At 43.8% G+C, this 25,683-nt stretch overlaps 3 long non-coding RNA genes across 3 annotated transcripts in view; 1 reads left to right on the top strand and 2 right to left on the bottom strand.

Moving 5' to 3' along the window:
* Positions 1-2,803: 2,803 nt before the first annotated feature.
* On the bottom strand, positions 2,804-9,060 carry LOC135268376 (uncharacterized). Its single transcript, XR_010336727.1, has 3 exons — positions 8,890-9,060; positions 4,240-4,481; positions 2,804-3,052 (listed from the first exon to the last, which is right to left on the bottom strand). It is a non-coding gene; the product is annotated as an uncharacterized LOC135268376 (long non-coding RNA).
* A 4,762-nt stretch (positions 9,061-13,822) lies between these two features.
* Positions 13,823-17,977, bottom strand: LOC135268375 (uncharacterized). The gene is made up of 2 exons (XR_010336726.1): positions 15,976-17,977; positions 13,823-15,404 (listed from the first exon to the last, which is right to left on the bottom strand). It is a non-coding gene; the product is annotated as an uncharacterized LOC135268375 (long non-coding RNA).
* Positions 17,978-24,057: 6,080 nt separating this feature from the next.
* Positions 24,058-25,683, top strand: part of LOC135268374 (uncharacterized) — a 35,088-nt gene continuing 33,462 nt past the window's right edge. The window contains exon 1 of the long non-coding RNA XR_010336725.1: positions 24,058-25,500. This is a non-coding gene — a long non-coding RNA (uncharacterized LOC135268374). The remainder of the gene's footprint in view (positions 25,501-25,683) is intronic.

Here is a 25,683-nt window from a genome sequence, read left to right as displayed (position 1 = left end):
GGATGGGTCAGAGTGGTGGGAAAATCTACAGGGAAAGGACACAAACCTTCTGAAAGGTCAGAAGGTTCTGCAGAGCCCCGGGAGAGAATAGCTGAAGGCAGCTGTTCTATAACCCTGAGGCAGAGGACAAGAGCAGGTACAAGGGAGCGTGGGGAAATTTATCTTAAACAGGCTCGTTTACTTACGTTGACCGGAAACTGACCATTGATCATCCACAAACATGACATTCCCTGAAAGGGGAACAATAAATGTTACCTACAGGTTGTGTTTGCTCCAGGTTTTCAGCATTGTGCCTGCACTGAATAAAAGCAAGCTGGGGCTGCTCACTGGCCACCAGATCCAGGCAGTTACCTAGCTGTTCTTACACTGCATACCTGCATCTGAGTACTCATTTCATCTGTCAGCCAGGGTCTGTGGGACAGACCTGGCAGTAATGTCCCCGTTGTCATTTCTGATTGTGTTTATTTTGATTTTCTCTTTTTTATTTTTTACTCTAGCTAGTGGTCTATCAGTCTTATCTATTATTTCAAAAAACCAACTCCTCAATTTGTTCACCTCTTGTATGGTCTTTTGCATCTCAATTTCCTTCAGTTCAGTTCTGATTTTGGTTATTTCTTGTCTTCTGCTAGCTTTGGGGGCGGTTTGCTGTTGTTGTTCTAGTGGCTCTAGGTATGCTGTTAGGTTGTTAATTTGAGTTCCTTTTAACTCTTTGATGTCAATGTTTAGTACTATAAACTTCTTTCTTAACAATGTTTTAGCTGGTTTAACATACCAGCAATTCTTGTATGTTATATTTTTGTTGTCATTAGTTTCAAAGAATTTCTTGATTTCTGCATTGATTTCATTGATTACCCAAAAGTCATTCAAGAGCAGGTTGTTGAATTTCCATGTAATTGTATGGTTTTGAGTGATGTTCTTAGTACTGATTTCTGTTATTGCTACCTTATGGTCTGAGAGTGTAGTTGGTCTGATTTCAATTGTGTTAAGTCTGTTGAGAATCGTTTTAAGTCCAGTTGTGTGGTCAATTTTAGAGTATGCACCATGGGCAGATGAGAAGAATGTATACTATGTTGTTTTGAGGTAGAGAGTTCTGTATATGCCTGTTAGGTCTATTTGGTTAAATGTTAAGCTCAGGTCTCAAATATCTTTGTTAGTTTTCTGCCCCAGTTATCTGTCTAATACTGTCAGTAGGGTGCTGAGATCTCCCACTATCACCGTATGGTCATTTAAATCTGCTCGTAGGTCTCTAAGAACTTCTCTCATGAATCTGGGTGCTCCTGTGTTGGCCGCATATATATTTAGGAGATTTAGGTCTTCTTCTGGAATTGAACCCTTTACCATTAGGTAACGCCCATTTTTGTATTCTTTTATTGTTGCTAGTTTAAAGTCTCTTTTGTCTGAAATTAGAATAGCAACCACTGCTTTTTTCTGTTTTCCCTTTGCTTGGTAGATTTTTCTTCATCTCTTTACTTTGAGCCTGTGGGAATCATTGCAAGTGAGATGGGTCTCCTGAAGACAGCATACAGTTAGGTCTTGCTCTTTATCCAACTTGCCACTCTAAACTGACACTTCTTAAAAAGACATACAAATGGTCAATAAATATATGAAAAATGCCTCAACATCACTAATCATTAGGGAAATGCAAATCAAAACCATAATATGATATTTTCTCACTCAGGATCGAATGGCTATTATAAAAAAAACAACAACAAAAAAATAACAAATGCTAACAAGAATGTGAAGAAAAGGAACTCTTTATACACTGTTGGTGGGAATATATACTAGTACAGACTCTATGGATAATGGTATGGAGGTAACACAAAAATCTACAAATGGAACTACCATATGATCTAGCAATCCCACTACTGGGTATGTACTCAAAAGAAGGGAAATCAGTATACTGAAGTAATATCTGCAACATGTTTATTGCAGAACTAGTCACAATAGCTAAGATAGGGAATCAACCCAAATGAAAAATGAATGGATACAAAAAATGTGGCATAAATGCAAAATGAAATACTATTTAGCCATGAAAGAATAAAATCCTGTCATTCGCAGCAATATGAATGACCCTGAAGGGCATTATGTTACACAAAATAAGGAGGAACAGAAAGTAAAACGCGGCATGTTCTCACTCATATGGGGAAGCTAAAAATGCCAATCTCATGGAGTAAAGAGTAGAACAGAGGTTATTAAACACTGAGAATGGTAGGGTAAAGGGTAAAGGGGATAGCAGAGATTTCTTAAAGGATACAAAATCACAGCTAGAAAAGAAGAAAAAGATCTAGTGTTGCATGACTATAGTTACAATAATATATATTTTTAAATATCTAGAGAGAGGATATTGAAGGTTCTCCACACAAAGAAATGATACACGTTTGAGATAGTGAATGTGCTGATTAACCTGATCTAATCACTCTGCATTGTATGTATCAAAACATCACTATGTACTCCATAGTTATGTACAATAATCATGTCTCAATTACAAAAAAGTTAAAAGAAAAGAGTAAATTAATGAGAATTGAATGAAAAAGGAACATTCAGACCCTCAATCACACTTGCCACATGATGTGTGCTCAACAATCACACATGGCTACTGGCTACCATGATAGACAGTGAGAGAGAACATTTCCACTATTACAGAAAATTATGTAGGATGATGTTTCTTCACAGACTTTGCCTCCACAAAACTTGTCAGCTAACAAAGTGCTCAGTTCCTTGTTGCAAATTTACCTTCTTATTCATACAGATTGAACATCTTGTAGTACAACATGCTTTGACACCCAAGTCTTTTGGTTGATAGTTTCCATTTATTTAAAGCAGTTTTTCATGTGAAAGAGAAAAAACATCATATTTTAAATCTTTTTTCTCAAGGGAAGAGTTTCTGGGTTTTGTTGGTGCCTCAGTCCTATTGCCCTTTACTGAGTCTCCTCCACAAGGCCCATGTTATGGGCCTGCCAGTGCAGGCAATTTGGATGGATGCTAGGCACTGCAGGGAGGCAAATTTTCCTCTACCTCCTTAGGATCTTCATCGGAGAGGCTGTGAATGAAACTAACAAAAGGCAGATCAATAGAAAGAAAAGCATACAATATTTATTAAGATTAATGTGCATGGGAGTTCACAGGAAAAAAAAAAAGAAACTCAAACAGAACCAGGGGTTTATAGACCATTTAACTATTGGAAGGGGGTTTGGGCTTCAAGAGGCAATATATCCTTGGAAGCAACTAGGAAATCTATGGGGGAATGAATGGAAGACACAGGTTATTTTATTAAGAGTTTATGCAAACTCCTCTCAGTGTCAACTCTCCATCTTTTATGAGTTCTGTTCTACTCCAGAAGTGGGGGACACATCCAAAAAGGGAATTTTATGCTCAGTTTAAAGGCAGATACGGGAGGGCAGAGAATTTTGCCTGGATCTGCTGGTTCACAGTGCCTTCAGCTCAAAATCGTCTTTATGCCAAAGTGACATAATTTGGGATAGTATATTCTGGAAGCCTTCAGGACATACTGCCTGAGGTCATGGTGGATGGGGCAGCTCAGCAGTGGGTATTCATTGGGTATGTGTTTGGGGACCAGGTTCAAGGGCCCAGAGCAGCTGTGACATTCGCTATGAAATGTTGGGCATGTTCCCGAGGCACTCTCCAGCTCAAACTCCAGAGTGAAAAAGGAAGGGGGCTGGAGATGTGCTCTGTGGCCCCTTCCACATGAGACCAACAAACATGTGGGGACAACACCACAGGGATGAGCAAGGCAGGGCTCTGGAAGAGAAGGAGAGAATCTAGCCTGGCCCGCATGGGACTCACAGCACGGCTGCAGAGGAAGGAAGAGTGTCCACAGTAGGGTAGCAGCAGGACACAGCACAAGATCAGGAGCCATAGCGTGCAGCCAGCCACTAAGTGCTTATGGGCATGCGGGTGTGCAGGCTGGAGACATCTACGTTAGCTTCAGCAAGAGGCTGCCATGTGACCCCACTCAAGTGAGGTTAAGTTACTGGAAAGGCGACCAAGCTCCAGCGCAGTCTGAGGCAGGACCTGCATGGCAGGCAGTGCTGGGGCCATGACGTCTAGAAACGTAGGAAGCTAGAGATGGTATAAACATGGATTGTGGGAGAGGCCTTTTCCTGAACTAAGAAGTCCAGGTAGACAGAGTAGCTGAGCTGCTAGGTGAGTCAGTGGTGAGAGCACAAGGTCATGGGCAGGAAATAGCTGGAGACCCTGCCTCCTTTTGTCCCCTCTTACCTGAGTATCCTCCTCGTGCCTAGTGACAGGTTGGGCTCCCAGACTCCTGGTCCTCTTCCTCAGGAACTCCAGGTTCTCACCTCCTCCTGCCTCTTGTTGCCCTTCTTCCTGGGGCTCCTGGGGGCTCCATTCCACAGCAGGACCAGGTATAAGTGGATGTTCAGAAGACCGGAATTCCCGCCCATTTTAGGGTGTTGAGGTGATTCTGTTATCTCACAAGACGCTGTGAAGACTGAGCACACCTAGGGAGAGCTCGCTGTTGTAACACCAAGGAAAAACCAGCCCTGTGAATTCCACACTCCCAGGGTCATATCCACGGCCACTGTGCAGAGTGGCAAGCGGAGCTGGGATGAACGAATCCCTTGACTAGCTGCAGTCACTGTGCTTTACACCTAGCCACGCTAATATTTCCTAAAGCTTTGCTGTTTGTTATGTATCAAGGGATCATTAATTATGCTTTGTGTAAATTGTTTCTGTACATGTTAGTCTTTTACACTTCTAGTGCTTTCAGATTTACAGAAGAGCTGTGAAGGTATTGCACAGTTCCCTGATGCGCTATGCCCAACGTCTTCTATTATTAACATAGTCCACTAGTATCCTGTGGTTCTTACAACTAATGAACCAATATTGATACATTACTATTATGATTTTACAAAATTGATGAATAGAACTCATATATTTATCATGCATGGTGTGATGATTTGATGTGTGCATTAATGGCAACATGGCTAAATCAAGAGTTATCACATATACTTAATTTTTTTTGTGGTGAGAACACTTAAAATCTATTCTCACCACCCAAAGCTTTGCCTGAGACCCCAAGTCCACCACTACCCAGGTGATCCAGGCACCTGGTCCACGGGCCAGTCCATGCATGCTGCCCGTCATCTGGGATGGCAAAGTCAGCAGCACCAACTATTACTGCTGCCTGAGTGACTGCCCTATCTGAGTGCTACCAGTGCTTCCTGCATGAGACCCACAGCCCTGACAAACTGGCATTCCCTGCCTGTGGCCCTGCTGCTGCCCCCATCCAGCACCACGGCCCCCAATGCCCCCACTGCCCCCACTGCCACCATTCAACTGATACCTGAGGCTGCCTCAAACCCCAAGGCCAACTCTTCACCACCACCAGCAACCCAGGGGCCTGACCACTAGCCCTGAGGGCCACTGCTTGGTGCCACAGAAGGGCTGCCCTGGGGATGGGCCAGAGACATGTCAGCCAGCAGACAAGAATCAGGTGCTGCAGGCCATGGTGCATGGGGTGACCACAGAGGAGTGCCAGACAGCCCTGCAGAGCCATGGCTGGAGCATGCAGAGGGCTGCCCAGTATCTGAAGGTGGAACAGGCCTTCAGGCTGGGTCCACGGCACAAAAGGGAGTGCCACAAAGTGCTGGAGATGTTCCACTGGAAGCCAGATCAGGTCGGCTGCCACCTTCTGGGCTTCTGTTGCCCTGCCCGCCACAGTAGGCACTGAGATGCATCTAGAGAGCCAGAGGACCTGCCTGAAGGAATCACTTGAGGCTGTCCACCCACCAGGATAGGGAGACGCCCCCATACAGACCTGGAAGAGCGGCTGCTCTCAGAGCATGGCCAAGGCAACAGAAGGCTGGGAGCCCTGCCCTCCCCATCCCTCCCCACCAGAGCTGTCCCTGAACACATTGGTTCAGCCCCTGGTGCCCCAGTCAAGATGCAGGAAGGAGCCCAGTGAAGACAGGCCTGGGGGCTGCCCCAGCAGGCTCTTGGTGTGACCTGCCTCTGGCTCCATTCCTGGGTCAGGCCTATGGCTGGAGTGGTACTCCCAGGCCCTGCCCTGGGTGACTAGACTGGGAGGAAACCAGGCTTGTCCTGGGCGGGGAGGATGTGTTGGCCACAAAGAGAGATAGCCCAGCAACCGGTGGGACCTCCATGGACTGGGACCTATTCTAGGGGATGCCTGGCAGGCAGTTGGGGTGTCGGGCACAATGTGACTTGAGACCACACGCTGAATTCATATGGGACTTGGCGGGTCTTGGGATCTTATGCATGGAAATAGGCTGAGGTGGCTCAGGAAGCAATGGGTGCCAGACCATTCTCTGGGGGGTACCAAAGCCTATGGCCCCGGGGTTGGAAGGAGACAAAGGGACAGCCACCCCTGAGGGACATCAGTGCTTCCTCTTCGACCTAACTCTTCCTCTGTGTGGTTCCATGTTTTCCCAGCAGCCTCTGTCAGGAAAATTGCTGTTCCAGTATTCAGTACCTGCTTCTTCCAGAAAAAAAGTTAGTTTCTATTTTATGTTAAAAAAAAAAAAAAAACTATTGTCTTTGTCATTTTCAAGTGTGCAATTCACGGTTATGAACTCCAGTCACCATACTGTACCATAGATGTCTGAACTTACTTTTTCTAACTTAAATTGTGTGTCTTCGACAATACCTACCCAGTCTGTCCAATCCCCCGCCCCTGCTGAAGTCATTCTCCTCTGTTTCTGGGGTAGACGTTGTGAACTGAAGTCCTTACTTCATTCAGATTTCCCTGGCTTTACCTCGTGTGCTTGTGTGCTCTGGGTCTCATCTAGGACGCCACTTTGCTTTTCATCCTCATGTCTGCTTAGGTTCCTCTTATCCACAGCAGTTTCTGAGAATTTCTTACTTTTGATGGTCTTGGTGGTTTTGAAGAATACGGCTCAGGTATTTGGTAGAATGTCCCTCATGTGGAATTGGTTTCATGTTTTTCTCGTGGGGCTAGAGGCTTTGGGAAAGGAGAATGCACAGCTAATTGCCCTTGTCAGCACATCAAGTCAATGCCACATTCTAACGACCTGAGTTATCTCTGTGGGTCTGCACCTTGGTCGCCTGGCTGACACTGTGAGTGTCAGGTTTCCCCACTGTGGAGTTACTCTTCTTCACCTTCCCCACGCTGTTCTCTGGAGGAAAGTCCTCTGCGCAGCCCATGCTCAAGCAGTGGCATTTATGCTCCCGCCTTGAGGACAGAATACATATAAGAGTTGTTTGCAATCTCTCTCAGGCCCTTAAGGCTGCTATGTGAAGATGCCTTAGACTGGGGACTTGATAAATAATAGAAATGTCTTTCTCAAAGTTCTGCAGGCTGGGAAGTCAAAGATCAAGGTGTCAGTGGATTTGGGATCTGCTGAGGGCTGCTCTCTGCTTCCAGGGTGGCACTTTCTTGCTGCATCCTCAGCTGGCTGAAGGCGTGAACGCTGTCCTCTCATGGCAGACAGGGCCAATCTGCTTCCTGGAATCTCTGTTATAAGGGCATTCATCTCATTCTTGAGGGTGAAGCCCTCATCACTTAAGAAATTCCCACAACGTTTCACCTCTTAATGACACCACATAAAAGCTAAGTTTGAATACATGAGATGGGGGAACACCAACATTCTGAAAATGGCAGAATCCTTACACACGGGATATTTGTCTGTTCTCCCCCAGTTCTTTACTCAGCCATTTACTTATACCAGCACTGACTCCCAGAGATGTCTTATCCACATTGGGTAGTAACCCAGTACCACTAGATTTTGTTGCTATATAGTTCCACTTTGGCCATTTTCTTCCTCTACACATTTTACACGCACATTGTTCTTTCACCCACTCATGCATTCATCCAACAAGCGCTGACTGAGATGACCCCGAGCTCCCATAACTGATCCACTGCTGCCTGCCTTGCCCTCCAAGTATCCCTGACCAGCACTCTCCTACCTCCCTGGTCTCCTGGCCCCACCATTTCCAGGGAACATCTTATAATTCCTGGGATTAAAATCTGTCCCCCACAAAATGTCCCAGGGTCAATACTCATCATTGAGCCACCATGGCTGAGACCAGAAGGACTCAGGAGACTGGTCATGCCTCCAAGGACCCTGACGACCTATATGAAATGCATAGAGAGAAAGAAAGAGGGATGACCGCTCAATTCACCAGCTTTATTCTTGGCCATACTAAGAGCAGCCCCTAGTAACAGAGGAGAAGCTTGACTGGCTGCAAGGCCTAAAGCAGCAGACGCAGGGATAAGTTCAGCGAAAGGCAATAGAGCAACACGGGCATTACTGAGGTGCCCAGGCCCAGAGACAGATCCTATGGCTGGTGGCTGCTGTCCAGGCCTGGATGCCCCTCCTCCCCTGGTCTGCAGAGCCTGCCCTCCCAAGCCAATCACTTCTCCAACAAGACATTGACCTTCCTCAGCTATGCCAGCTCAGAGACACTGAGAACCTGGGCCAGAATCCGACCCAGCATCTGACTCCCTCTTCTCAGAGGGTTCCCCCTTTTCTCCTCTCCACTGTTAGAAACAGATTTGGGCTGGCGTGGCCTGCAGGAGTCCACACCTGCTGCTGCCGCCTGTGCTGCTGCTGCTGCTGCTCCTGGCTTCAGGTAACATGGAGGGAAAGAGGGCAGGGGGTGTAAGGAGAGGAATGAAGAATGAGTGGGGCCAGGGGGCAGCGTGGCTCTGTGACCAGAGGACAGAATTTGGGAACCCTCTTCTTCCGGATGTGGCCATCAGAATTAGTTCCCTCTCCCCTTCCCCAGCCTGTCAGAGGGGAGCTTGGGTCCCTCCACAGCTCTGACCTGGGTCTCTTTCTGCAGGTTCCTGGGTAAAGGGTGCTGTGCCTGAAGAACTTCACAGACACTCAGGACAGACTCTCTTCCTGCAATGCCGGTACTCACCCAAGACAGGGTCCTATCAGCCCAAATCCTGGTGTCAGCAGACATCTCCAAATACGTGTACCTTGTTGGTCACCACCTCCAAGACCCAGACAGCAATTCAGCAGTCTCGTTACAAAATCGCGGACGAGTCCAAAGCTGGCTTCTTCAATATCACCATGAATCAACTGACACAGAATGACTCAGGATCTTACTGGTGTGGAATCTACAACACTTCCAAAAACATCATCACTGTTCTCAGAAACGTCAGCCTGGTGGTGTCTCCAGGTGAGCTCTTTACTTGAGGAAATTCCCCTGTGCCACCCTACAGGGATGGGAAGGAAATGTCATCCCCCCTCTGATGCCTCTATCATCCTCCATCCTGCCAGGTCTTCTGCTCTGGTCTGAGGGGAGCAAAGATCCTGTCCCCAGACACGGCCTCTCGCCTCTGCTTCACCCTACACATCCTGGCCCCAACTGTTAGCAAGATGCCCCCAGAGGCCCCTGGACAGAGACACAGTCTCTCTGTCACTCTGAGTCTCTTTTTGTGTTACACAGGCACACCCACAACTCTTCTTTTCACACACACACATCGACAACTCTGGCAAGCAGATCTTAGACACAGGCCACTCCTGACCTAAGGCATCCTGAGGGTCTGGCTCGGGGCCCTCTACCTCCTCTCATGTATGGGGTAGACCTCATTCTCTTCTGGACCCCTGGTGAGTCACTCTCTGCTGTCTTTTCTGTTTAGCCCCAACCAAATCTCCTGTGTGGACCCTCACCTGGCTCCCAAGAAGCACAGGTAGGTTGGAAGCCCCCGTGGGGGGAGATAAGAGGGGTCACCAGGTAGCTCGGGAGCCTCAGATTCAGAGAAGGGGAAACCAGGGAGGCCTGACTTTGGGGGCTGATCTCCTGGGTCCTGGGCTGGTGGGAAGCTACCTTCAGGGTCTGCTCTTGCCTAGGGAGAGAAACATGCACCATCTGATATGATCAGGAAGATCTCCATGTTCTCATGATGATGGGTGGGTGTCCCCAGAGGGGAGTCCATATGGAAGACCTTGCACACATGTCGCAGTCCTCCTGCTCCTGGCCTCCTGCCACCATGGAGAAGACAGTGGCAGACTTGACTTCAACTGGTTGCAGAGATCTCAGGCCTCAGCTACCGTCGACCTGAGGGATCCTTAGGAGCTTCCTCCAGCCCCTCTCCCGTTCCTTTCACACTTTGGGGACCTTATACCATTCTCTATTCTGGTCCCCCTGTCAATCACTGTCTTCTTTGTGTCCTTCTTAATTCTGATCACTTCTCCAGAGGGGACCTCTGACCACCCCTCCATCAATGGCTCTGAGACCAGGTAGGTCAGGGGTTTTGCCGCTGGGAGGGAGGTCTTGGGAACAGAGGGCTTGAGTAACTCCTGAACCTTGGAATCAGGTCCAGAGCACCCAAGGATCCTTCTGTGGTGGGTTGGGCCATAGGGCACAGCCATGGAGCCCCCAGGCCAGGACTGAAAGTTTGATAGAGAGGAAAGTGGAAGAGGATGCAGGTTGTTAATTGTGGAGGAACCATGAAAAAGACAGTTCAGCATGAATTTCTGTAAAGAGACAAAGTGGAACCCAGGAAATGTGGAATCTGGAGGCTGTGTTGGTGTGTTGAAGGGTGAGTGTGAAGAGAGTGACTACAGCCTGGGGCAGATGGTGGCTGGAGATGTCAGCAAGAGAAAGATGAGAGGAATACTCTTACATTCTGCTCCTATCCTTGTGGTCATGGGTTTGGAGGCCATCACGGCCCCCCCTTCACTGTAGGAACAGGCTGCAGTAGACTAGGTCACAGGTGCTCCTGGGGACCACAAAGCACAGCAAAAGCCATGAGCGATTGATGAAAATGGACAACCAAGTGGCAGAGCGTTTGCTCCCTAGCCCTCTCCTCCTGCAAATTCCAGGGTGGGTGAATTATACACAGACTATGTCTCAGGGAGTTTGAAGGACAAGCATGGCAGCTAATGGGGGTCCCTGGGGTCTTGTGCTATAGGGCAGGGTTCCCCAAGCCTGTTAAAAACTGGGCCATGGAGCAGGAGGTGAGTGGTGAGCCAGTGAAACTCATCTTATTTATAGCCTCTTTTCATAGTTTGCATCACTGCCTGAGCTCTGCCTCCTGTCAAATTAGTGGCAGCATGAGCTTATCATAGTGTCATGAACAGTTGTGAACTGTGCATGTGAGGGTTCTAGGTTGCATGCTCCTTATGAGAATCGAATGACTGATGACCTGTCACTGTCCCCCATCACTCCCAGATGGGCCCATCCAGCTGCCAAAATAAGCTCCAGGATTCCACAGCTTCTGCTGTGAATGATGGGAGTTGTATAATTATTTCATTACATATTACAATGCAATAATAATAGATATAAAGTGCCCAGTAAATATCATGTGCTTCAATCATCCTGAAACCAGCCCCTGATTCCTGGGTCCATGGAAAATTTGTCTTCTACAAAACAGGTCCCAGGTGCCAAAAAGGTTGGGGACTGTCTGCTATAGGGCTTTTTCCTCTCACTTTTATCTATCAACAGGCAGAGGATTTAGCCTTCCTTTCTTCCCCATTACCAGATCTGTACCTAATACGCCCTGTGGAATCTGAGTTCATGAGCCAAAATAACTAGGCTTCTTAGTAGAAGCACTACCTTAAAAGAGTGAGAACACATCCAACAATGGAAACGTGCAAAGCAGAACTATGGGAACTTCCCGTCCCACAGGAACTCTAAGTACCTATGATCATCTGGCTAAAAGGGTGAGGGGAGACATGAACTATGTGAATCATGCGGAAGATCCATTGGAACAGAAAAGCCAAATGGTAAACATAGTTCTAAAAAGTAGTATAGACCACAACATGTGTGATGAAAGGTGGCTGTGGCTGGCCAGTGAGCTGTAAGAAGAGTGAGGAATTCTCATGGAAGGTCCTGGAAAGCATTGGAGATTTAAAAATCAAAGAGAAGTTAGGAGAAGTGATGAGAAAAGTAGATGTACTAACTTATGAGTATCAAGAACCCCTGTGGGTGATAAAGGATGAAAGAAAGAAATATTTGAAGAAAGAATCCAGGAAGGTTTTTTCAAAATTATAGAAGAAGAAAAGACCTCACATTGAAAGGATTCATACATTGCCAAATAGGGGGAAACAGCAAACACACACAAAAACACCTCTAGACCCATTATGTAAAAGGGGCAAACTTAAAAAGCAGAGGGAAATGTCTGAAGGCTTTCAGATCACCTACAAAGTAACAAGAATTAGACTTCTTAAGAGGAACACTAGAGACAAGAAGACAATTGAGTAATATTTCTAAAGTACTCAAGAAAAACTTTGTATCTAGTGTTTTGTATTCAGCCAAATTGTTATTCCAATGTGAAATCATAAATCCTCTGGACTCTCAAGACCTCAGGTTTGGCACATGCAAAGATCCCCACTGAAAACGGTCCTGGAGGAAGGACTCAGCTAGGATGAAAAATAAACCCTGGAGATGCTGCAAGAAGTAAGGGAGTAAGTGTGGCCAGCATCTTCGGAACATTTATTTTTATCTTTTTTGATTCATAGGAAAGGCAACTAAGAGAAAAATGGATAACGAGAATATACATTCATGGTCATTGAAAAATAACATTCTAGACCAGTGATCCCCAACCTTTATGGCACCAGAGACTGGTGTCATGGAAGACAATTTTTCCATGGACTTGGAGGTGGGGGGATGGTTTCAGGATGACTCAAGCATATAACAGTTATTGTGCAATTTTATTTATGTATTTATATTATTATTGCATTGTAACATATAATGAAATAACTATACATTTCACCATAATGTAGAATCTGTGGAAGCCCTAAGCATGTTTTCCCGCAAGTAGATCATCCCGTCTGGGGGTGACAGGAGACAGTGGCAGATCATCAGGCATTTGATTTTCATAAGGAACGTGCATCCTAGAACCCTCGCACGCCCAGTTCATAATAGGGTTCATGCTACTGTGAGAATCTAAAGCCACCACTGATCTGACAGGAGGCAGAGCTCAGGCAGCGATGAGCATGATGTGGAGGGGCTGTAAATACTATGAAGCTTCACTTGCTCACCAGCCACTCCCCTCCTGCCGTGCAGTCCAGTTCCTAACAGGCTGAGAACTGGTACTGATCTGTGACTCAGGGGTTGGGGACCCCTGTTCTACACAATATCAACATGGGGTAAGAAGGAGAGACCAGAACCCCATGAAAGAATGGTTGGGTACTTGTCTCATGAGAGGCAATATGTAGATATTGATAAGTTCAATGTAGCAATTGTACTAAATCAATCTAGATATGAGTCTTCAGGTTACATCAAGAGAATGTGTACCCTTTCATCCAGCAAATAAAACTCTAGCCAAAGGAAAGTTGAAATTGAGTTTTTAAAAAATAAAGCACAGTAAATGGAAAAATGAAATGAAAAGTTAGAATTAAGTGCTAACATAAATGCAATTCCAATAAATTTAAGTGGATTAAACTCACAAAATAAGGGCAGAGACACTCTGAGTTTTAAAAATTGCCGTGTTATACTATCTATAAGAGACACACATACAGAAAGGTTTTAAAAAGTTAAAAATGTTAGAAAAATATATTTGACTATTAGGAAACAAAATAAACTGTTTCAGCACTCTTAATATTGAACAAAATAGAATTTAAGGTAAAATATTATGTCTATAGAATTTGTTTATTAAAAAGACAAAGATATGTAATATATAGATGAAAGACGCACTTGAATATGAAAAAAGACCCATCATAAACGTGTGTGTGCTTAAATTTTGGCCATGTAATATATCAAGCAACATTATCAGAAATGCAAGAAGGAGTAAATTATTAGCCATTGTATTTGGGGGCTCACATACCTCTCAGAGGGTCAAAGACCAATAAGACAAAAACTAAACAGAGGGGTTTAAGTTTTAAGACAAATAACTAATAAATTCCAGTATGGTACCATCATATATTTATAAATATGTATTTTATGAGATATTTATTATAATATAGGATACATACATAATAGATTATACTTTTAAATACATATTTTCAAATATACAAAATATGTAGTTACAGATTGAAAAATATAGTGTTCATAAATACAAACAGTGTATAAGTACATGTATATGTTTATAAACCTCTACATAATAAAAACAGATACTATACATTCTGTCAAATACATGGAATGTATTTACAAAAGGACATCTTGTATGAGGACATATAAGAAGCATGAAGGAATTCCAAAGAATCAGTATGACACAGAATATATTCTCCAAATCTAATGCAATGACATTAGGAATGCATAAAAGAAGTAAAGATAAAATAGCACTTTTCAAACTATTTATTAATACATTCATATATGAATGTTTATGCAACAAAATATATTTTGATAATATGACCACTATATATCAAAGAGTATGAGGCATACAATATTAGGGAGTAATCAGTATCTTTGAATACATTTGTTGGAAAACATGACAGGTTTCAAATTAATGAGCTAAGGAAGCAGCTCAAGAAGATGGAACATGAGCATCAGAGCAAGCCCAAAGAATCATATAATTGAATTATTGAAAAAGGAGATCAAAGAAATCCATAATTCATTCTTTAAAAGTTAACTAAGATAGATATGTTCTTCTCAAGACAAAGGAAGATAAAAGAAGATAATAAATAAACAACAAATCAAATAAGAAAATAACCACACACTCAATCAACAAAAATTTTAAAATAAATAAATCGTGAACAAAATCTTATTGTTTTCAATCCTGGAAGCACAAAATTTCCTAAAACTATGAACTGCCAAGTTTAACACAAGAAGAAACGGATTTCAATAGATGAATAAATAAATAGGAAAACTGAAATGTTAGATAAGCCCATTCTCACAGAAAATTCAAGACTCACATTGTTTTACAGGTAACGCAATTTTTAAAGAAACATTTGACTGATATTTCATACTAGACACTGCAGAAAATAGAAAAGAAGCAAAAACAGCCCAGGTCATTTGAAGAGTCTAGTGTCATCAAAGTCTCAGAACTAGTTAAGGGAGATACCCCAAAAACTTAAATTATAGGTTCATTTCTCTGATGAACATGGAGTCAACTCCCAAATTACCATTAGCTAACTGATTCAAGAGTGCATCAAAAAGAAGACTGTATTATGATAGAGTTTTATCACAGAGCAGAAAGGATTGTAAGTGAACCACATTCATAAACCACAGGGCGAAAAAAAAGTCAACTGCTGCACAAAAGCATCTGGGAACCTTCAGGACATTTATGTTATACAAAAATGCTCTTAATAAAATAGGAATAAGAACATATAACTTGGTAAAGATTGTACACCAATAACTACAATAAAGATTACTTATTAGAGAAAGTACAAACTCAAATTAAGGATTTCCACAGCTAACATTAATGTCTTCTATAATATTAGAGGTTCTCAATGCTTGAAGGAAAGGAAAACAGGTTACAGGAAAGAAGATTAGACAAGAAGAGGAAAAACTGTCGTGACTGGCAGATGATGGGATCATTTACCCTGAAAAAGAATGAGAAACAACAAACCATTAGATCTCACAAGAGAGTTTAGCAAGGCTGCCAGATACAAAATCAGCTGACACACATTACAAGACCTCTATGAGGAATAATTAGTCAGAAAATAATTAGTCTATAAAGTTTCTAGAAAGAATTAATTTAAGCAAGACCTATTTGGAGAAAAGTATAAAATGCTAAAAAATGGCAGGTGAGCTGAATAAATAGAAATACTACATGACTTTGGAAGAGGCAATAACATTGTAGAGACGTCAATTTTCCCCAAATTAAAAAGTCTTTCAATGTAATCCCAAACACAACTTGCTTAAATTTGCAAAGAACTTGAAAATTTTACTTTAAAATTATACCAAAAAAAAAAAAAAAAAAAAAAAGAAGATACATAACTGGCTAAGCCAATCATAAAAACGTGAATGTAAAAAGAGCTCACTGGCTTTACCAGGTATTAATACTGAAGCAGAAAGCTACTAAGGCCACAAGAGAAAAGCAGATTTGCTGGGACAGGGAAGTCCCAGAATCAGAGCTAGGCAGGCCAGGAGTGGGGGCCACACAGAGGGTACCTGGGAGGATCCCTGGGATCAGCAGACAGGAGGTTTAGGTCTGCGCTCTGTCACTGCTTGTAAGGGTCTGGTCAGGTCCTGTGCAGTCTCTGGGCCTCATTCCTTCAGGTGTGATATCTGGCTGGTCTTGAAGATGCACCTGGCTCTGATTCCTAAGAGACTCCTGATGGTCCTGTCCTACCTGACCTGATTAGGGAGAGTTCCCGATCCCCTGGCTCTATCCCTCCCCTTCCCTAAACTCCAATCCCTCGTTCTTCCCCTGGTCAGCATTTTCCTCCACTCAAGACTTTGAGGTTCCTTCTGACCAGGTCTCCTCTCAGTCCCAGAGACCTCTGTGGTCCCTGCCCCACACCCCTGTGTCATAATCAATTCAGGGGGGGTCTTACACAAACAGCTCCAGCCACAAGGGCCCTGCTTTAGGGACACCGCAGGAGCAGGTGACATCCTGGCCCAAGTCCATCCTCTTTTCTCCTTCCCCGCTGCAGGAAATCAAGTGCCCCCCTCTGCCTTGGCTCAGCTGGCCCCAGACTCCTGGTCTTTGTGCTGTGTGGACTCTTCCTGGCCAAGGGGCTGATGCTGTGAGTCCTATTTGTGCTTCTGACCTGCAGGTGCCACCGGTGAGTGGGGCCTGGGTTTGGCCTGGGGGGCAATGGAGCTGGAGCCAGATTCTGTTTCTAGAAAGATGGTTAGGAAGAAGCAGCCAGATCACAGAGGCAGAAAAAATGACAGCTGAGAACAATTTAAATATGTGTTTACCGGGAGGCCTACGCGGGTGGATCACGTGATCAAGAGAGTGCGACCATCCTGGCTAACAGTGAAACTAAAATACAAACTATGTATATTTGTATAAATACAATGTTTGTATTTATATACGATATACAAATACAATATACAAATTTATATACAATATACAAATACAATACAAATGTTTGTATTTGCATAAATGAAATTAAAAATACAAAATATTAACCGGGTGTGGTGGTGTGCACCTGTGGTCCCAGCTACTCTGAATGCTGAAGCAGGAGAATTGCTCTGAATGCTGAAGCAGGAGAACTGCTTGAACCTGGGAGGCCACTCTGCTCCACTGCATCCCAGCCTGGGTGAAGGAGTGAGACTCTGTCTCAAAAACAAAAAGAAACAAAACAAACAAAACAAATAATAAATACATGTTTCCTTGCAATTTCTGCCTTCCTGCAGAAACAAACCTTAGAAAAAGAGAGACTTGCCAGGAGTCCCATCCCAGGGCTCTTCCTGTCTCTGTCCTGAGAGGAACAAGGCCAGAAGGACAAAGCTGAGAGCGCCTGGGTTTAGGAGACAGAAAGGGGCAGGGCAGGAAGCAGGTGACAGGGAGAAAGGAGGGAAAGAGGAAGAACAGGTAACAGGAACAGGGTGAGACAAAGGGGCAGAAAAGAGGGTCGGGGAAAGCATCACTTCCATTCCTGACTTTCCTCCTCTCGCCTCGTCTCAGGACAGCAGTGATGGAGGTTTCTGATTGTCCCAGCCCAGCCCTGCTCCAGGACCCTTCGGCGCGTGAGCCACAGTGTGGATCCAGGATGAATCCCAGTTCTTCCCCGTCCAGCTATTGGGAGCCGCTCTAAGCATGAGGCCCCACCTTCCTGTGAGGAAAGGCCAGTGCCAAGCCCACTGGAGAGAACTTTCAGGCCCCGATCTCCCCGGTGGTGACCTCTCACCCCTGCACTGAGCCCTCTTACATCTACTTCCGCTGCCCTGACTTCCGCCATTGGGAAGACCCTGGCGGGGGTTCTGCATCCTGGTCAACACCCAGCTCAGCATCTTCAGCTGTGCCCGGCTCTTCCTCTCCAGCACTCTGTGGTTCTCTCAGCCCCGCCTCAGGTCTCCAGGATGCCTCACATTTACCCGGTTTGTTGCCTGTGCTCTGCCTGAGAGTCCTGTGAATTTCCTTTTGTGCTTAATTAAATTCAGCCTCTGAACTGAAATGTGTCAGGTGCAACTGAGCAAGAGAACAGATGTATCCTTTCACCCTCCCCCCACCCCAGATATCCTAAATGAGAGAGAAATGACTTAAAAATAAACGGTAAAATTGAAACTAAGAAAGCTGTAGTCAGCAGACCAAAAATTGAGGAACATCTATAAGTAAAAAAAAAAAAAATCAGATGCGTTAAAATGACGTGAGCAGGTGATTCAGCAGCCTAACATTCATCCATAAATGGAACCTGATAATCCAGGGCCGAAATTTTGTTTGCTTAACATGTGAGGAGATTCATAGCCTAAAAGAGAAAATCAAGTTGAACTAACAATAATTGACGGTGGGTGAAAGATAAATGTTTTCAGGAACAGAAGAGGAGCACACATGTATGAAACAAGAAGAGGCACAGTCATTTTCCAACTAACATCCAGCAAGGCTGGGATTGACCACTTAGAATGGGGGTCCACCAAGAACAACCAATTTGGGGTACCAGTGCATAGCAGCTGAATGCCAGCCTTGAAAAAGACCACCTTAAAGACAGCACCATTTTCTTTTGCTCTTTTGGGGGTGGGCCCTCCAACAGAAGATTCTTCATGTATATCTCAGCTCCTGCCTCGTGACCATCACCTATCTGTGAGAGGCATCACTTTTGCTTTGTTTCTTTATTTTTTCAATCCTCATGTCCTGTTTCTACTTCCCTTCCTCTCTGAGGCAACCACTCTAATGCATTTGATATGTAACCTTAAATTTGAATGTATTCTTGTAAAGCATGCAGTATTCTTTTTTCCTGTAACTATGTTTTAACTTACTTAGAAGAAATTGTGATAGACCTTTTTCATATGCTTGTCTTACTCCGTGCTGGAGCATATACACAGCCCACTTTTTTTCAGAGCTTATGCCATTGTGTACATATCCCACAGTGCATTATTCTGAACTCAGGGTGCATGTGTTGTTTTGCCTTCACTTCTTCATATCATAAATAATGCTGCAATGAATACGCTCCATCATGTTCTCTTGTGGAATCATGTGAGACTTCCTTTAGGATTTATACCCAGGTGGCATCAGCTGGGTTGTAGGATCTCAGACATCCAATTAATACTGCCAGCTTGCACTGCCTGTACCAAGAATCTAGACTCTAGCGATTTTGTATTTTATTTGAGTCTATGTGAGATACACAGCACAACATGTGGAATGGTATTGCCAATAAAAAAAAAAAAGGAAGGCAAGAATAAACATAGCTGAGTGATGCTACATGGGGGCCAGATGTATGATTATCTCTACTTTTGCATATGCTTGGAAATTTTCATAATTAAAATGATACCTAAAAATAAAACACTTGCATGTTGAAGCCACTGCTATTTGGTTTTCAGTCATATGTGACTGAACCCAATCCTTTCTTTATTTATTGAACTTATACAACTGCAGTGGGTCGGGACAAGTTTACTTGTAGTAGGAAATATTGAGCTTCACTTAAAGAACGTTGGTAGTGGGATGAAAATGGACTAAATAAAAATAGATCTTCCATAATCAGATGCTAAGAGCTAGCATTTAGCTATAACTTTTAAATATTTTATCTTAACATCCTTGGCCTCAAAATTGTCATAATTCCCTTAACCAGAATTTTCAAGCAGATGGTAAATTGTGTGTCATAAGTTAACATCTAAAAATATGTATCTTTCTTTAAAATTTTGAATATTTTTAATTGTTTTCTTACCTTCATAGTGTTGCTATGGAAACGTCTGATAATAATCTGATACTTATTCATCTTTACTGACCAATTTTATTTCTGGAACATTTTATAATTTGCTCTTTGAAATTTTTTATTATAATGTGTTTAATGTGGGGTATTTAGTTATCCATTCTTTCTTTTTCTTCTTCTTCTTCTTCTTCTTCCTTCTCCTTCAAGCGGAAAAGGGGGAGAAGAGTGGGGGAGGGGGTTGGGAAGCCCGGCAACAAAAGGGGGAACAAGGGAGGGAACAGAAAGTCAAAAGCTTAATTATCCATTCCATTTGGAATTCTCTGGACACATTCAATATGATGTCTTACATATTTGTTCAGTTTGGAAAACTTATTATTTTTTCAAGTAGTTATTCTACTCCATTTACTCCTTTTTCTCCTTTGGGGACTTCTTTGAGGAGATATTGACATTTCTATTTCTATCCTCCATACCTCTTAATGTTTCTCTTACACTGTCTTTCACTTTATTCCTCCCTAATACCTTTAGGGAGTGCTCCTTGACTCTCCCTTGCCTACTCATTCTTCTGCTAGTCATTGCATTCAGAGTTCTTTATTTCAACAGTGATCATTTTCTTAATCAGTATTTCAAATTTTTTCTTCTTCATTATTGCTTGCTCCTGTTTTATGCTTCCAATGTTGTCCCTTATTGCTCTGAGAATATCTATTATGCTTATTTAAGTCATTGTTCTCCCACTGGTTCTGCTTTCTCTGTAATATGCAATTGATTTCTCTGTAAGAAATTTGTTCAATTTGTTATCTTTTTATAGTATTTGGTAATTTTTCTTGTGTTCTCATTTTTTATTCCCTTCTCACCTCTTTTTCTGAGGATCAGTTAATTACTACAGATTTCACTACCTAAGGAAGCCCCAGAGGCAAATAGAGTTGATGAGTTTGCCATAAACTGTCCAAATATATAGATACACTTACTGTATCACAAAGATAGCCATTCACATCAGTGAGTATATTTAACAATGAAAACAGAGTGCATTTACCTATTTGGAAAAAATGAAATGTTACCCTCTTTTCATACTACAATCTAAAATAAATTTTAAATAGATCAAAGAATTAAGTGTTAAGTGAGAAAATGTTAAAGAACTAAAAGAAATAACTCTATAAGGATTCCATTCTAGTAAGGACAGGCATAAACAACCAATATAAGAGAGGCAGAAATCACAGAGAAAAAAGGCTGAGAAATTTTCCAGAATTAAAATTTTAAAACTAATCTATATCCAAAATAAGTCATAAAGAAAATGAACAAGAAAATAACAAACTCAAAAAAGTTTTTTGTTATTAAACTAGAAATCAGTAGCAGAATAGCAAAAGGATATTTGGGAACTAAAAACTACAATAACCAAAATTAAAAGCTCACTAGATAGACACCATAGTGGAGTAGAGAAGACAGCAGATATAATTAGTGAACTAGAAGACAGATCAATAAAGTTCACTCGGTCTGAACAGAGAGAAAACAGACTGAAAACAAATGAACAAAACCTCAGCTATCTGTAGGACATTACCACAAGAGCTAACTTTTGAATCATCAAAGTCCCAGAAGTGAAGGAGAAAAAATGTGGGACTAAAAAAATTATTCCAAGAAATGTTTAAGCTTCTCAAATTTGGTCAAAGACTTCAAGTTACTGATCCAAGAAAGCTTTTGGGGATGATGGCACTGTTCTCTCTTGATTATGGCATTGGATACAAGTTTCCAGAAGTCTCTGACCCATTCATTAAAAAGGGTGAATAGTACTGTATATAAATTAGACATTAATTTTTTTATGGGAAAAATAAATGTAAAGACAAAATACATTGCTGCTGTGTTAAGTCAAATGAAGAATGTAAAAGTTTAATGTATATACATTTTTAATGATTTTGACAAATGCTTCCAAATTTCTCTCAAGAAAGGTTGAATCCAGTGCATACCTCCCCGATCGGTGAATGAGTGTTTGATTCCTTCCACCCTCGTCAGCACAGTGATCCCAAGGGTCACACTTCTGATGATTGCTGGCTCCGCGCTGGGCACACTTCAGGGGTTTCATAGAAGCACAGATTCCAGGCACTCGAAGTCCCACAAGAGAAAAATCCCCACTCCTGAAGCAACTTACTGTTCTGATGAGGGAAGTGATGAAGGAACATACCATGTGTGTTGAGGAGGGAGATGGCTTCTGAACTCAGGGAGTTCAGTAAGTTCTGAGTACTGGATGGGAAACACTGAAAAAAAAAAAGGGTAAATAAGAAAAACAAAACACATCTGTAAGCGGAGAAGTCTCAAGTGACAACTGTATCTCATTCCCATGACCCCAGTGCCTACCTAGTCCCATGCATAGCAATGAGGTTGTGGGAATGAACGAACAAACGAATGAATGAATGAATGAATGAATGAGTTGAGAGACTATAAAAGTTTAGGATCAGCCAAGATAAAACTACTTTGCTTGGAGTTTGGGAGTTGAAGTTCAGTTTAAGATTGTGGCCATGCAAGCTTGAGGATTTTTTGCTTTGAGTCCTGTTGAAATTAATGAAAATGGAGACCAGGCCCGAAGAGTCCCTGAGCAGACAAAAATCAGTCAGGCCTCTTAAGTGACCTCAACTTTGCTTGATTTGCAAACATCAGTGAAACTTAACTTGAGCTATTTCTTTTAAATGTGTGTATTAAGGAAGAACAGAACTTATGTTCTGTTTATGTTTAAACTTATGTTTTGTTATGTTTTAACTTTATGTTTAACTTTATGTTTAAACTTTATGTTTAACTTTATGTTTGACTTTATGGTTTTAACTTTATGTTTAAACTTATGTTTTGTTATGTTAACTTATGTTATGTTTAAATGTGTGTATTAAGGAAGAACAGAAGCAGCCAATGAACTTCTGTAAATAAGTAGGGTCTTTCCAACAGGATAGGGCAAATAGGGGACCTGTATAACTGTAACCAATTAAATATTTTCTTCACTTTACTTGTCCTGTGGGAGCCTTCCTCTTGCGTCCCGCCAGTGAAGCTCCTCCGCCTGTTCTGTTTGGAGCTGCCTGATTCATGAATTGTTGTTTGCTCAAATAATCCGTTTAAAATTTTATTGTGCCTCAGCTTACTTTTTGACAGTCCCATCTAAGGAGTAGAAAGGTAGCACTGGTGAGTAGGGGGAGCATACATAACCACGGGGGTCCAACTGGACCCCCACACACTGAAGGAGCAGATGACACAGCTACTGGTCTGGGCCTTGGAGTAAGTGAAGGGTGAGGTCTTGGGCCAAGTGCTGGGTCATTTCCACTGGGCTGTTGGCTGTACAGGCGAGATAGGGTTGAGCAGGAGGAAGTGGAGGGGGCTTGCCTGTGTGCTGATGGAGGCTGGAGGCATGGGAGGAAAGGGCTCTTGAGGTGAGGTGGATGAGGGGAAGCCCTGCAGTGGCTTTAGGAAGCCTGTGGAGGGACTAGGAGTGTAGAGGGAGCTGGTGGTGAGTAGAGACGACAGGAGGAGAGGCAGAGAGAGGGATAGAGACAGGAGATGCAGGGATAGGGCAGAGGAGAGGCCACTGGGGGGTGTGTGTGAGTGTGTGTGTGTAAGAGAGAAAGTGAGACTATGTGTGTAAGTATGAGTGTATGTGCACGCACACCCATGTTTGAGAGCACAGGAAGCCCTCCCTCAACCCAAACTTTGTGGGAAACCAAAAAGATTTCAAGTGAGCCTGTAAGAGGTTATTTGCAAGAGTGAACACAAGTGACTGTTCTGAGCAGACAGAAGCCTGGGAGAGAGAGAGAGGAAGGAACAGAAAGAATACATCTGCAATTAATGAATGAATTAGAGTTTATAAGAATTTCTGTGTGAATGTGTGTATGTAAGAAACTAGAGTTCACGATTTCCACCTCATTTTGAGAGCCTGCACTGCTGGGTCTCTGAGCCTGGAGGATTCAAGGGAAGTCCGTACCTGAAGTTCTAGAAGCCTCACCCCAGCCCCCTAGCTGGATCCTAGGGATCAGTTCCTGAGGGAGGTTGGGGAGGGCCAGGAGCCCTCTTTCTGTTAGCCCTCTTTGGGCTGGGGCCGCAGACTGGGTGGAGCAACCACACCTGCCTGAAGTTTCAAGGAAAAGGGCAGAAACAGCTGCCAGCACCACCCTCAAGATAGGCTCAATGAACCCCTGAGGTCAGCTGGAGGCAGTGGGTTCCACACTGCCTCAATTCCGTAAATGGGCAGCTCCATTTTTAGAACCCCAGGTCCTTCCTTGGCAGGCCCAGGTGGCACGTCCTGTGTCGGCTGGGCCCTCACCTTGGATCCCCGGGGTGCCCTGGCCCCTTGCTGGGCCTGTGACTGCCCAGCTGGATGGAGCCATGGTCCCTGCGCTCCTGCTGCTGCTGCTGCTGCTGCTGCCGTGGCCACAGGGCTGCGTCTCAGGTGAGGGGAGAAGGGGCTGCCTTGTGGAGGAGGGAGTGGGAACAGAGGCAGGAGCTCTACATCTTTATCAGAAATTTCACTTCTTGCTTTCCTGGCCCAATTCTCTTGTTTATTTTTTTGTGGATTGGATGAGGAGGCAGTTAGGGCTGACTTAGCAGCTCTTTACCAGAGACCGCTGGGCATGGTGGGGGGTGGCAAAACTCACTCCCTACTGCCTGGAGAGGGGTGGGAGTTGTAGGCACACATGAACACAATGCCCTGGAGACCCATCCCAAGGTCAGCCAACTCTGTACCTCCCAGAGGGTAGAGAGACAGCTTCCCACTGCCAGGGCAGAAAGGGGTCTCTCCTGTGCTAAGAAATTCTAGGCTCATCCACCAAGTAATGGAGTTGGATCATTCTGTTTAGTTTGCAAGGAACAGAGGGATGTTCAGAGAGGGTGCTGCCTCACATAGAGCCTCAGCTCTAGTGGCTGCTGGGTGGGAAGCGGGACAGATGTCCTGGGTTCTGGGCCCTTGACTGTCACAGCCCTGGGTTCCACTGGGGGAACTGGGAGTCCCCTGCATGTGGGAAAAGGAAGCATGCTTTGAGCACCCACAGTGTGCAAAGCACTGACCTGGGGCAGAATTCTCACGGCAGCCTGTGAGCGGTGTGGTGCTATTCTCACTTGACTGATACAGAAACAGAGATATTTCTGAGTCAGTCAAGTGTCAAGTGTCTGTTTTGATATTTCAGTAGCAAACAGGTGCCCCGATCACACCGTTAAGTAATAAACAGGGTTTCAACCCTTGTTTATTTTGACTCTAAAATGTGTGCTCTCTATTCTCTACTCTGCAGTAAAGTTTTTTAAATGTGTGTGTTAGTGAAAGGCTCTGGGTGAAATTATCAGAAGAGTCAGTGCTGAGCTTAGGTTGGGCAGAGGGGTGGAGGAACCCCCGGCAGCTTTCTCCCTCCATCTGTCCCCTGAGTCACCCCCACACACCAGTTCTGCTCTCTCTCCACCAGACTGTGGGTTATGAAGGCTTTGACCACATCTTACACCTCAGCATAGAGAGCAAGACACTGCAGATGGAAAATGAATAATTGTAGAATCCTGTGGTTCGCACTCCACTGGGAGTTTGTTTAAATGTACATTTGGACAGGCTTCATCTATGGGTTTTATGTAACTAGAATATTTTAAAACTAAACACCAGCTAGAATGAACTAAGGCAGGTTATTATGTAAAGAGGACTTCAGTGAACGTATTTGTGAAATAAATAACTATTCATGATTTTTTCAAATACTGGACTTTCTTATCTACCTAATTAGTTGGGCACTGAAATTTCAGAACTTAATGACTTGTGTTTGTGTCTCTACATCTGTCTCACTGAGGGCGTGACCTGAGTCTATCCCACAAGAATTCCCTGGGAATCCCTGAAGACAGAGCTTGTCACTCTCCCATCAGACTAGAGAATACCATGAGGAAAAGGGTATGTCTGATGCAGTTCCCAGGTCAGGGCTGCATTTCCTCCAATAGACTGGGGCTCCCTGAGGGATAAACCTGCCTCCTCCACCAGACTGAAAGCTCCCTGAGGGAGGGGCCTGTGTCTCCCCCATAATACTGGGTGCCAGCTGTTTTCTGGGCTGGTGAACCACCCTTCAGACTGGGGCAA

The sequence above is a fragment of the Aotus nancymaae genome, unplaced genomic scaffold (genome assembly GCF_030222135.1).
Source record: "Aotus nancymaae isolate 86718 unplaced genomic scaffold, 86718_ANA_hifiasm-v0.15.2.pri h1tg000040l, whole genome shotgun sequence".
Taxonomy (NCBI): domain Eukaryota; kingdom Metazoa; phylum Chordata; class Mammalia; order Primates; family Aotidae; genus Aotus; species Aotus nancymaae.
Note: the sequence above shows the minus strand (reverse complement) of the source record. Positions and strands in the feature narration are given on the sequence as shown.